The 13,832-nt window shown below is 42.6% G+C and overlaps 1 long non-coding RNA gene across 4 annotated transcripts in view; it reads left to right on the top strand.

Annotated features, from left to right (window-relative positions):
• Positions 1-1,272, top strand: part of LOC121395531 — an 81,990-nt gene extending 80,718 nt beyond the window's left edge. For 3 of the 4 annotated variants that reach the window (XR_005962527.1, XR_005962529.1, XR_005962526.1), the window contains one exon: positions 1,088-1,272. This is a non-coding gene — a long non-coding RNA (uncharacterized LOC121395531). The remainder of the gene's footprint in view (positions 1-1,087) is intronic. The other variant, XR_005962528.1, reaches the window with a different exon arrangement.
• Positions 1,273-13,832: the final 12,560 nt, after the last annotated feature.

The following is a 13,832-nucleotide window of genomic DNA, read 5'->3' as shown; positions in this document are numbered from 1 at the left end:
TTGAACCTCATCCGAATTCTCCCCTCATTCTCCTACTTTGACCACACTCTACTTGTGCCTCCTTTGTAATTCCAGGTTGTATTTCCCTGAATGCATTAAAAACACATTTTAGGGTGTCACCTGATAGGGAACTGAAGCCTGTATTTGCTTGTGTGAAAGCAGGGATGTAATGGGCTATCCTCCTCCTCCTACTGTGCTTCTGGCAGGCACCTCACTGCTCATTTGAAACACAGGCAGGAACTGTAGCATCTATAAGATATGAATTTCTTTTAACCCAGAGTGAAACCATATCTGTTATTGCCAGCAAGTTTGAGGGGTATTTTTATTTATGCTTTATCTCATTTAAGAATCCCATGTTTATTGGAAGGGGACCACTGGCTCTATATTGGTACAGGAGCCCAGTGATGCTGACAGTATTGTTAGATATGCAGTGAAGCAAAGAATTACAAATTGATGGACAATAAGAATTACTCTCCCATTTTGACATGTTTGACCATTTGGGAGGTTTATAATTCTGAGCCATTAGTGGATTGAGTTGAATGCATTTCTGTTGGTTGTGCTAAAAGAAGCAATGCCACAGCTATTTTCAGCTTGTCTAATTTATTCATGTAGTTGGGCTGACTTTATGGAAGAATAGTACGTATGCCTATAAGCTAATGAAACTGCATCAGCCCCAGTGACCACATTTTCAATTCTTTAGGAATGATTTGTTTTCATTCTTTGCAGGAGCCCAGTAACCCTGGCTGCTTACTTGCAGGAAACTGGGAAATTTCTTGTGCAGCGGAGTTTTAAATTAAATCCATGTCCATCATGGTACTTTGCTGTTAACTTGCAATTGATTACCTTTTAGACAGACAAGGCTGAGCCTCACATAGTCATCAATTTACTTCCCTCATAGCACATACGCAGACAAATTATACTTTCTGGTCCCCCTGCTTACATCCATCCAGCACTGGCTTAGAATCTACTGTGTTGTGTGTTTCTGCCAGTGCAAGTTTGACTTCTGATTCTTCTTGAGAGACGGCAATAAAAAAGACGTGACTCTTGTCGTAAGAGTGCGCTGATTTGCTACTACTTTCTTTTGCAGGTCCAGTACTAAAGACAGTAATCAGGGACCAACCCACAAGCAAGTTAGCAGCGGGGGAGGATTTAGCCCTCAGACAGAAACCAAGGTTCAGCAGACTTCTACTTCAACTAGTGCTATTATGTAGAGAAGCACAGGATCCTCAATACTATGACTGAAGGTAAACAAGTTAGGGACCGCCATATGGGGTTTACCTTGACGTGGTATGGTGGCTTTTCAACTTTATGATCATAACTTTGTAACTAAAAACCCCTGTCTTTGTGAACACATGCATTTGCATATCTACTGACAGGGGCCCAGGGAATGTGCACTGACCCATTTGGCTATGTCAGTAGCACTTCCCTTATACTTATATACATTTCTACTTAGTAATGTGAGTGCTCCCACAACCCCCTCTTGTATTGGCCAACCCACAAGCAGCCATCATGGCACCACCTCTCCAAAACCAAAAGCCCAACTGACCATGCCTAATAAACTGTAGGTAACCTAAGGAGGTAAACCTATTTTCAAACTCCCACGAAGCAAGTTGTAGGGATACTGTAGCTCAGCACTGCCCTGCCTTCATGATTTGCACTGTAAACTTACCATAGTGTTGTTCAACATTAGAGTGGACAAGGGTCCATGACCCTTGTCCACTCTAATGGAAATCATAAGTCAATTAGCAGACTAGTAGTCATCACGACTTTCACTTTCTTCCTTAGTTGGGTGCACGTCCTCCAATGGCCACTTTCCACTGGCAATACTGACAAAGAAGTTAGTCCAGCACCCGCAGTTGATAAAAGACCCGCAGTTGATAAAAGACCGCATGATCTGAAACGTTGCTGTAATCCCCTTGCACCAATAAAGGCTGTTTTATTTAAAACTGCGGGTGCTGGACTAAATTGTTTGTCACTATTTCCATAAGTCATACAGATTTGGTTTTTTTTCAGGAGGAGGAACATTCTGGCGAAGTCTAAAAATTCAGTAGAACAAGTGCTTGAGAAAATGCAAGTGCTTCAGAAGGAAATGCTAGAGAATCTCAAGAAAAATGAGCATTCCATGAAAGTTTGCGCAAAATGGCTCTGTCTTAAATATATTGATAATGGGTTGAGTGCAGAGGACTCTTGTATTTTGTGGTCACACCCTCATTGCACTTCCGCCTAATGGTTTTAAAAATTAGTGGTGAGCACAACTTTCCCTTGTTTGTTATAGTTATACAGGAGCAGTGACCAGCTCCATGTTGTAGCTCACGCCCTTCCCAGCTATAGTCAGGTGATCCCACTGGTATCTAATAAAAGGGCAGCCAAGTTTGGGAGTTTTACTTTGAAAGCTGCTAATAAGTTGCAGGTAAAACTTAGTCCCTTTGTAAATTGTATAATGAAGCAATAGAATTCTTAATGAATCAGATGAAAATTAAGCGTAGGAATGGCCAGATATGGGATGATTTTGACGTAGTTGGCCAGCTTAAATATATTGCAATATATGGACAAACAATCCCTGTTTTGTTTAAAGGGTAAGGCATTTTTCAGTAGCAGTATGCACAAAATGTCTCTGTCTTAAATATATTGATAATGTGTTGAGTGCAGAGGACCTCTTGTATTTGTCTATATGTATTTTGTGGTCACACCCTCATTGCACCCCCGCCTAATGGTTTTAAAATTAGTGGTGAGCACAACTTTCCGTTGTTTGTCATTCCATGAAAGTTGCCATATCTGGAGCAGGTGTGCACATATTAGTAGGATTAACTATATTTCCCTGATCCAATCCAACATGAAAATTTGGCTTAATTCTTTCTAAATAAGTCTGTCTCCTGCCCTTCCAATACTGGACCTTTGTAAAGAGACGTTAGATACCATATCCGTTATCCTTGGCATTATCTCTTACCAAATTTGACCACACAATTACCTTCATCTGGGACTACTGGCAACTTTCAAAGGTTAACCATGACTTGCTTTGCATGGGCCAAAGGCCCTCAGATTTTTCATGGTTCATCAATGCCTGAGTAACTTTGGATGAAATGATTAACCAGCAACTCCTCTGCATTTGGTACCACCTCCATCAAATCATAAGCTACTAACAGAAGAGTCTGGCCCAGAGGAAAGGTTGATCACCTCCAAATAGTCATGAAGGGGCCAAGGCTGAAGGAAAAATTAACAGACTAAAAGGACAGTAACACCAAAAACTGTGTCCTAAAGTAATGAATATATAATGAACTGTTGTGTTGCACTAGATTCCAGAATTTCACCTGGAATCATCACAGTCCAAGCTGTCAGACAAACAAGAAGAAATCTACCCGTTGTTTTTCTGTTGTCTCCCTGTCTGCTTAACCTGCAATAACCATTTGACTTCAGGTCGGATCCCACACTTTTCTAAATGCAGAGCCCTGAGGATTTGCATAAGAATAGCACCCAATCTGACCGGAAGTCAAATGCTTTATATTACCACAGCTTTAGCAGACCGGGAGACACACCATTGAGAAAAACCTGAATGGAACTGCACTGCAAATTCTTATGGCAGGTTTTTTTTATGTCGTTGTGTCATTTAGCTTGTAGCCCCTCTGACCACCAAGGATCATTATAGGCCTCTTCTATCTTTGTTTTCAATAAAGGAGGGCAGGGGTGCATGAGAAAAAAATTAGAGTAGATAACAAAGAGAGAACAGTGCAACAAATAAAGAAAAGGTGAGGGGATACTAAAACAAGAAAAATAAAAGAAAGCTCTGATAAAGATAAGAGAACTGAGTAAAAATAGAGGCCTGAAAAAGTACTGGCTGTCAATGAACACTTTTCTGTAGGAGAATAGACACTCCCATTCTTCATTTCAACCTAGAGTATCTCATCTGCTCTTACATAATGGTTTTTCAGAGGGGTTTTTCTTTTTTAAGGTTGTTTTTGCATCACTGCACTTTGCACTGAAGGGGGGTATTATTTTAAAAGATTTGTATAAAATGTCTCCATTAACAGACTATCAGGAAAAATTGTGGCTTTCCTAAGCTAAATTGTGAATCTGAACATCCTCCATGGTTGCATCTTGCAATACTATGTATTCTGGGCCAGTACCCATTTAAGGTGGGCAGGCTCACTGGTTGGTATGATGGTGCTGGTCATGCCTCTGTATAGTTCATACGTTGGAGGAGCAGTATTTTACCATGTGGCGAAAAATTTGGATTTGTAACTTTGGAGTTGACCACAGCATGGCATTGATCTGTCTTGTTATGAGCGTTTCCTATCATGGCCATTGACTGCTTGCCCATGTTCCAGCTGCATCTTTCTCTCTTTTTTAAATGTAGATAGCCTTTCTGGTTCCATGATTCAAGAAGGCTTTGAGCTCCTTACCTACCCACTAGAACTGTCCTTACTGCGCTGGACATGCAATCCTCCTATATTTACTGGTGGATTTAATACAAGGAGAGCCTGTCTTCCATTGTACAATGGACTGTAGTGGCATCAATATAGTGAGCAGGATAAATCCCAGTGTGTATTTGCTCCTGTTGATACCATGGTATTCTATTCCTGAGGAGGAACTCTGAGCAGCCTCTTTTCTACCAGAAGTGGACTATCCACATGATACTTTAAGCAGCCTGGGTATAGGCCTTCAGGTGGGAAAATAACAGCTGCACAGTCCTAATACAAATTACTAATTGATATATTCGCTGGATGAGTAATAGGTAATATCTCACCCGCTAAAGAAAGTGGCCTGGGTGTAGAAACCCCAGGTCAATCACATAAACAAAAGTTACGGTGTGGAGTCTCTGGTAGATAAGGGAAAAGCACTCACCCGACGTCTCAAGCGGTCCGGGTGCATCGCCCCGAACCCGTAGCCAAGGGTGTATGCACTTGTGGAGTTAAAGGAAAAATCAGCAAGCACTCCGGAAGACTCTTGTAGTAAGTAAAATTATCGCTTTATTTCAAATACATTAAAACCATTGTGGTTTTAATGTATTTGAAATAAAGCGATAATTTTACTTACTACAAGAGGCTTCCAGAGTGCTTGTTGATTTTTCCTTTAACTCTATAGGCCTTCAGGGCCAGACTGAGTATTAAAATAGGCCCTGGCATTTCAGGTACATAGCGGCCCAATCAGCCCAACAGAGGCTCAAACAGCCCCCACCAGCCCACTAAATACTGACTTTATATGGGACCTTATAGCAGCCCCTCTGGCATTTGCCAGAACCCACAGATTGCCAGTCCAGGCATGTAGGCCTTACTAGGGTAAGGTAGGTGTCACTCACTCTTTCTTATATAAATAAGAAAGAGTGAGTGACACCTACCTTAACCTAGTAAGGCCTACATGCCTTAGAACCCCCTCTGGAATATACTAAATTACCGCACTCCTACTGTCTCCCTCACTATCCCAGCTCAGCCACACCCCTACTTTCTCAGCTCAGCCACACTTCTACTCTCTCCTTCACTTTCCCAGCTCATTTACACTCCTACTCTCCCTCAATATCCCAGCTCAGCCACATGCCTACTCCTCAAAATGAATCAACCTAATGAATTCCCTGACACCATCTTTGGGAATATTCGGATACCCGACCCTATATTTGCCACTAGGTGGGGCTGTTTAAATAGGAAAAGGCGCTTGCACACAGCTGCTTTGAGAAGCCCCTCTGAATAGGAGCTCTGAATAACCACCCCCAGCTCCTGGTAATGAGTAGTTGTTAATAATTTAGTAAGGACTGTGCCATAAAATTGCCCCTACCTGATTTTGTGATCAAGAGGGAAGAGGCGGGGTTATGCCTATAAACGTCTTTGTCACATTTGTAATTCACACATCCTGATGAAGGGGGTTGTACTCCCCGAAACGTTGATGTTGGTGGTGATGTAAATTAATAAAGAGGGGGCACTTTCCCCACTGCAGAAATGTGTGTGTGTGCGGATCTGTGAACAAAAAGTTGCTGTTAGTAACGACTGTGCCATAGAATTGCCCCTATCTTATACAATATGTTTCTGTCTACTAGGGATGCACCGAATCCACTATTTTGGATTTGGCCGAACCCCCGAATCCTTTGTGAAAGATTTGGCCGAATACCGAACCGTATCCCAATTTGCATATGCAAATTATGGGTGGGAAAACCAGAGACCGAACTAGGTGGGGTCGTGCCCTGGTGCGGGCCGTGCAGCCGGGCTCCGCCCCCACCCTCTTCCGTGCGGCGCTGCAGCTGCTGCAGTGGGCGCGTGACTGCCGGGGGCCCCTGCGGGGGTGCGGGCCCTGGCCCAATTGCACCCCTGCTCCCCCGGTAGTTACGCCACTGGGGAAAACATTTTTTATTTCCTTGTTTTGTGACAAAAAGTAACGTGATTTCCCTCGCCACCCCTAATTTGCATATACAATTTAGGATTCGGTTCGGTCGGGCAGAAGGATTCGTCCGTATCTGAATCCTGCTGAAAAAGGCAGAATCCTGGATTTGGTGCATCCCTACTGTCTACACTAGGCACCTGCTTCAGTACAGATCTTTCAGTAAAACAATAAAGTCCTTTTTGAATAGGATGCCTATATTCCTGAATATTTTTAAGGAGTCAAGATTCCTAGAAATAATTATCAATGTCCCTATAAGTACTATGATCTACTGCAAAAAGAAATCTCACTTTTGGTTTAACACCTACAGATCAAATGCCCTGCTTTAAATGAAGAGATTTTCTAGAAATGCTACCTGTGCTATTTGGTTTGGCCTAGAAACCCCCCATGTTGCATATCTGGTGTATAAGGCAAGGCTGATATGTTGGCTTTTAAACATGAATTTTGGTTCCTTGTGCTCCTCTTTCCACCCCCCCACCCCCCGGGATCACATTTCTCTGAGCTCTGAGAGTCCCAGATCTATGGGGCAGGTGCCACAGTGACAGTGCCAATCACAAATTGAATTCACAAGCTCTAAACTTTGTGGAATCCACTGAACATGGACTATGTCTGGTAAACATGAAAGGGAGGGTAGGGATTATATAAATTACATAGCCAAGGCAGGTGCAAGTTGTGAGAATCCAATGCATTGTCTCTCCTCGGGGCAGCCAGTTAATACTAATCCCTTGGTTACTAAACACAGTTCTACTAGATACAGGTAGTTATGCCCCCCTACTGTAGTAGGTCCAGGAAGTCACTAGTTATGTATAGGAGGCTATCCACTCCAAATTGAATACAAATAATGGGTATCTAAAAGTAACTGTGTTTAACATGGCAACAGTTGGGTTCAAAGACACTGTGTTTCCTTCCAGTCAAACAGAGGAGGAAGGCTTTACAGGACCAACAGGACTCAAGACCATGAAGCCAAGAAATTGGGGGTACTAACACTGAGGACTGAACCGTCCCTCTACTTGACCCCTCTACTGCCTTGTAAGGACACGGTGGAAGAGCAGATCCAGAGAACACAACTAACAGCCTCTCCCAGTCCTAGTAGGGGCAGGAAAACACAGGACACACCAGGGATGCATATAATGCACAGAGAGGTAACTTTATCACAGTACGCAAATAGGGTGATAAACTATTAAAACTTTTTTTTCTCCACTGTCCTACTAGTAGTATAAGCAGTAGAAATACAGGAGGGAAATATACATTTTGGCAAGTATACATTTCTTCCTGTCCCTGCCCCAGTGAAGTTTACAATCTGAGGTCACTGTCACATTTCCATCAGCCCCTGCCCCCGTGGAGTTTACAGTCTAATTCCCTGTCACATTCCCACTAGTCCTTGTCCAGTGGAATCCAAACCTAACAAGTCGGTTTGTTCCCATAGCCTGATTTATCACTTTATCAGGCACCCCTCAAACTCCTTCTCCTTAACCAAAATGGAGTGGATCCTCAGAGAAATCGGAGGGAATGGCTATATATGTTTCCTAGCTATTTTGGATGGTGATTGCTAGATTTATATAAATATCCATATAGCTATAATTTGTGAAGTTATTACCCTCAGGTTCCATAGACAGTTACTATTTAGTTTGACTGTGGGGGGCTGTTTGTGATTCTCTGCCAGAGCCTCTTTTGAATCCCAGTTGTACCTGCCCTCAAGGAAGAGATCAAGAAAACAGGATCTGTTACAGATGTTGATATGATTCCACTATTATACAAACTGAAGCCTGAAATAAATAAATAATATATTTAAGTACAGTATATCCCTAGACCCTTTCCATATAATTGGAATATTATCAATGTTGTTCTTATGTAGGACCAGGTTTGCTCAACCCTCATGTGCCAGAACCCTAATCCTAAGGACTGAAAGCCTTTACATGCAGGACATGATATATTGGTGGATAGTGATTCTGCGTCAACTGTGTGCCACAAATAGTCTGCACCTCATTGTGTAAATGCAAAAATGTGTTAAGAATCTTTCAATAAGAATTTTAATCAGTTACATAGTTTTGAAGGTGTAAATGTACATAGTGAGAAAAATTGTCTGTCAGTCCATCCCTGCTATGATGGGGCAACCAGGAAGGTTAGCTTCATCACACCCCCGTGTTTGCGGCGCAGATCCTGGACAAGACTCGGACAGCAGTATTGAATGCAAAATTCAGGCTTTATTCCATACACACAGGTGAAAGATTGGGCGGTGGGTATGCACGCTGACTTGCGCGTTTCTTGCCGGATCCACCGGCACTTCCTCACTCTGAGGAAGTGCCGGTGGATCCGGCAAGAAACGCGTAAGTCAGCGTGCATACCCACCGCCCAATCTTTCACCTGTGTGTATGGAATAAAGCCTGAATTTTGCATTCAATACTGCTGTCCGAGTCTTGTCCAGGATCTGCGCCACAAACACGGGGGTGTGATGAATCTAGTAGTTGAAGCCGGCACGAAGTAACCGGCATCTCGTGAAGGCTGCGACTGGATGGACACAGTCAATCTGGGTGAGCTCCGATGCGTACCGCATCTCTTTTCTTTATTACGTTGAACCAGGAAGGTTAATGGCATTTTTGTGAAAGACAATATCCAGGGAAAAGAGATGTATTTCGTGGGAATCTGTTCTCCATTAAAGTACTTCTTTCTCCTCCAAAACAAGTGTAAGAATTGGAAGAAAGGATCAGATGTACATATGGGGTTCAGAGCTACTTACTGGGGTGTGACTGTGGAATGCAGTCTATAAGTCAGACTTAAGGTGGCCATAGATGCAAAGATCTGCTCGTTTGGCAACATCGCCAAACGAGCAGATCTTTCCCCGATATGCCATTAACAAACATGGCTATATCGGGTGTAATCTGATTGTTCGGCCGCATGGCCGAACGATCCGATTACGATGTGCCCTGGGTTCCGGCGGGATCGGTCGGGTCAAAATCAAACCTGACCGATCGACCAAACGGTCCTTCCTGTCATATATACCTTACCCAAGATACACAAAAATTTGGAAAGGCCTCCCGGTAGGCCAATCATAGCATCAACGGGCTCACTTAACGAGAAAGTTGCACAGTACTTGTATGTGTTATTACAACCATGCATTACCTCCATTAGCAGTTACCTACAAGATACCACAGATTTTTTGAATGTAATCAAAAGTATTGAATTACCAGTGGAAAATTTGTTATTGGTCACGATGGACGTCCAAAGTTTATATACATGTATACCACACCATGCAGGCATAGAGGCTGTTAAGCAATTGATAACACAGAACCCTGACTACAAAGGTCCACCTGTAGAGTACATGCTACAGTTGTTGGAGTTTATACTTCATAATAATTATTTCAAATTCGAACAGCAATTCTATATACAGCATACCGGGACCGCTATGGGTTCGAAAGTAGCGCCAGCCTATGCCAACGCATTCATGTGTGATTTTGAGAAAAAGTATATTTATGGTCATGAACTATTTAAGCAGTTTGGCAGCTTTTACAGGCGCTACATTGATGATCTGTTTTTTCTTTGGACGGGCACACCAGATCAATTGGAGTTATATGTAAACACCCTCAATGCACTAGATTCACCTGTTAAACTTACGTTGAACTACAAGTCACAACAAATAAGTTTTTTGGATGTACAGGTTTACAAGCATAATGGGGGCCTGCAGACACGTATTCACACCAAGGACACTGACAGAAACACATTGTTACATTACACCAGTCATCATCCTAGGCACTTGCTTAATTCACTCCCTAAATCACAAATGATGAGGGTTGTTCGAATAGACAGTGATCGTGAGCAGATGAAATTGGATTTAGATATCATGGGACAAAAGTTCCTAGATAGGGGCTATCCACAAACACTCATCAGTGAAACCATAGATATGGTTAGTGCCATGGATCGAGCACAGCTTCTAAAGAAAAAGGCATAACAGCTAGGAGACAATGACAGTAACAACATGCATTACGTCAGTAAATATAACCCTCATAGCAAGGACACTAGGGGTGCAGTGTTGAACTACTGGGAAATAGTGGTTAATGATGACATCATGGGCAACAGAATACCACGCAAACCAAGGTTCAGTTATTCCAGGAACACCAGCCTCAAGGAACACTTAAGCCCATCAGACCCTGCAGGGAAGTATACACAGTCCCCATCACAGCATTTTTTAAGCCCACGTCCAGGAGTACATAAATGCACAGGTTGTGTTATTTGTAATACTTTGATACTGGGAACAGAGTTTAGACACCCGAGAACGGGAAAAGTGTACAAAATTGGGCACAAAATGACATGCACTACGACAATGGTAGTGTATATTATCAAATGTCCATGTGGGCTAATCTACTGCGGGAAAACTGTTCGTCAGCTTAAAGAGAGAATTAACATGCACAGGGCAAGTATAAGGGCAGCACTTGACACAAACAGGCAAATAGATCCTGGTAAACAAGACATTGCCCAGCAGCCAGTGGCTAAGCACTGGCGTGAAGCTAAACATGACCCTTCACAATTTAAATGCATGCCCATTGACCATATAAAAAAAACCCTTAGGGGAGGGGATATGGAAAAGCTGTTGCTGCAAAGAGAGGCCTTCTGGATTTATGAATTGGATTGTGTTACCCCCAAAGGGCTGAATGGACAACTGCAACTGAATTGTTTCCTTGCCTAATATGGTTTTCATTACGTTAACAGGTTCTGTTTCCTCCTCTCCATGAAAAGTTATATATAAGATCTATACAGCTAAGAAATGAACTCTCAAACAAAGTATGTGAGTAACAAATGTTTCTTTATTGTCTGTATGTAGAAAGATACAGTTTCTTTTTTCTTTCTTTTTTGCTTTTTTTGATACATGAAATGTTACAGTTTCAAATGGACACTTATACACACACAGTTGGTCAGACACTGACACCTAGTGGTTGAAAAAAAGTGGTGCACCGGATATGTGAAAGAAACAGAAGAAATCTCTGGACTCTATGTTCCTTATATGGACTTATGACGTCATTTTTGGCGCCCAAATTCACTGATGGGGGTGGGTATTTATTCTCTACACTCTATGTACACTGTATCCTTGAGAAAGGTCCCCATGTGGGACCGAAACGTCGGATAAGATGTGATTTTTGATTAATAAATCAACACTATTTCACCAAAACTACAGTGAGTGCTGATCTTCTTTCCATATATATATATATATATATATATATATATATATATATATATATATATATATATATATATATATATATAAAATCAATGAACCACCTGGAGAGACACCCGGAGCTGCTATATATATATATATAATATATAAATACCCCACATAAATACCCCCAGAAACACACAACTAGTTGTGTGGTCCCCTGTACCCACTTATTTCTTTTCTATCTTTCTTATCCACAAGAATGTCTTTGCTGTGACAGCTGGCTCATGAAGATCAGCAGTTTCGGGTGTCTCTCCTCCACAGCAGAGTGATGAACATGATGTAGGATTAGTAGGTCATGAGTAAGCATGGCACAGCTACTGCCACATGGAGTGGGGCACAACAGTCTATGCCCACCCCATGCTGGTGCCCTTGCAAGGAAAGAGCAAATATCTCAGCTGTTTGTGCAAAGCACTTGTCTGTAATGTGCAACTTTTCAGCAGTTGGTATGGGGCATGCTAGGTGAGTGAGCTGTGCGGCAGCAGTGCAAGTATTGGGAGGGGATGGCTATTTACCTGCTGTACATACTGTAACTGGATCTAAATGCCATGCTTGTGTGCAAGCTCTAGTTAGTGGCCAGTTGGTGTTGCACTGATCCCTCACTGTATAGCAATAAAGTCTCCATGTCATTCAAAATCAGCCTGTAAGCCTGGCCAGATGTCACTGTTACTATGGGCACCCATAATAAACTCCTGCAAGGACCCACACAATGGCACAACTGGAAACACGATAAATGTCTCCTTTCATTCATCACAGGAAGGCTGAAGGATGGGCATCCCATAATATGTCCCTGAGCTGTGATTCAGGTTCCTCTGTTCTTGTAGGGGGTGGGGGTGCAACATCCACCTCCCGCAGCATCACATTGCATTCTAAGTTTGTTGCCTCACCCATTTAAAAATGGCTTCATTTTGAATCCACAGGCTGCAGCTCTGATTGGTAATTAGCCACGCTGCCGGCCTCTGAGACGGTTACTATTCCTGTTCATATCCCTGGGGGGCAACTGTTTAAACAGAGTAGTTGGGGGAAGACATAAGACAGATAAAATACACCACGTTTTGCACAGTCTATCTATTTACCCAGTTTTTATTTTTACACTGAACAATTCCTTTAAAATGTATTAGAAGGGTGTTCTATTTTCAGTTATATTGTGTCTGACAAGAATGAAATTCAGAGTTCTAATATTTTGCTGCACGTTTTTTCTCGTTGTTTTTAGAGGATGGTGATGCCCAGAAAATGGCAACTCCAAAAGGCGGCATCCCTGAACTGCAGCCCGCAGCGGCAAAACCTACTGGTAAGCATCTTTATGGGGCATCTTGCTCTTCATTTCAGGAGATTGAAATTACGGAAAGGCTGTGTCCCATAGACTCCATTTTATCCAAATAAGCCAAAATTTTAAAAATGATTCCCTATTTCTCTGTAACAATACAATAGCTTGTACTTGATCCCAATTAAAATATAATTAATCCTTTAAAATTATCCTTTATTTTAAGGCAGCATTTCACTATCAGTTATTGGCCAAAGGGTGTAATGACCACTTCCTGCCACACTTCTATATAGTGTTGGAAAGGAGTGGCATCCTCCTCTTTGGCTACTGGTGTCCTATCCAACTGGTTGTGCTCATTGAGCCTGGGTACACCAAGGTCCAGTAAAGCCACCGCCCTAAAGGGACCTGTACCTTTAGAGATTAAGTTGGGGACCAGGAAACCCTGTGAACGAGGTTAGCAAGCACAGGTTATATTCTTTAATAGACTCTCCAGTAGAGTAAGATAGACAATTTATATAGAAAGAGCAGTTGTGTGCTCCATCAAGAATAATAGCAGGGAGTAGCTTCCCACAAGGCTTCTTTGTATGCCTTTAGTGAAGGGACCACAGAGGATAGGGTGTAAAGGTGGCCATAGACACACAGATCCTATCGTATGAATCGAGGATTCGTACAATTTTCGGATCTTGTGTCGCATGTGCCGACATCTTTCGTCCGGCGGAGATCGGTCATTTGGTCGATCGGTCAGGTATGATTTTGACCCGACCGATCCCGCCGGAGCCCACGGCACATCGTAATCGGATCGTTCGCCCATACGGCCGAGCAATCAGATTACACCCGATATAGCCATGTTTGTTAATGGCATATCGGGGAAAGATCCGCTCGTTTGGCGATGTTGCCAAACGAACGGATCTTTGCATCTATGGCCACCTTTAGGCTGGACCTCTTCTCCCTAACCACTCCACTGGATGGGATCCGGACCACTTAAAGGTGTATTGCCTGAGG

Source organism: Xenopus laevis, chromosome 7L, assembly GCF_017654675.1.
Source record: "Xenopus laevis strain J_2021 chromosome 7L, Xenopus_laevis_v10.1, whole genome shotgun sequence".
NCBI lineage: Eukaryota > Metazoa > Chordata > Amphibia > Anura > Pipidae > Xenopus > Xenopus laevis.
Note: the sequence above shows the minus strand (reverse complement) of the source record. Positions and strands in the feature narration are given on the sequence as shown.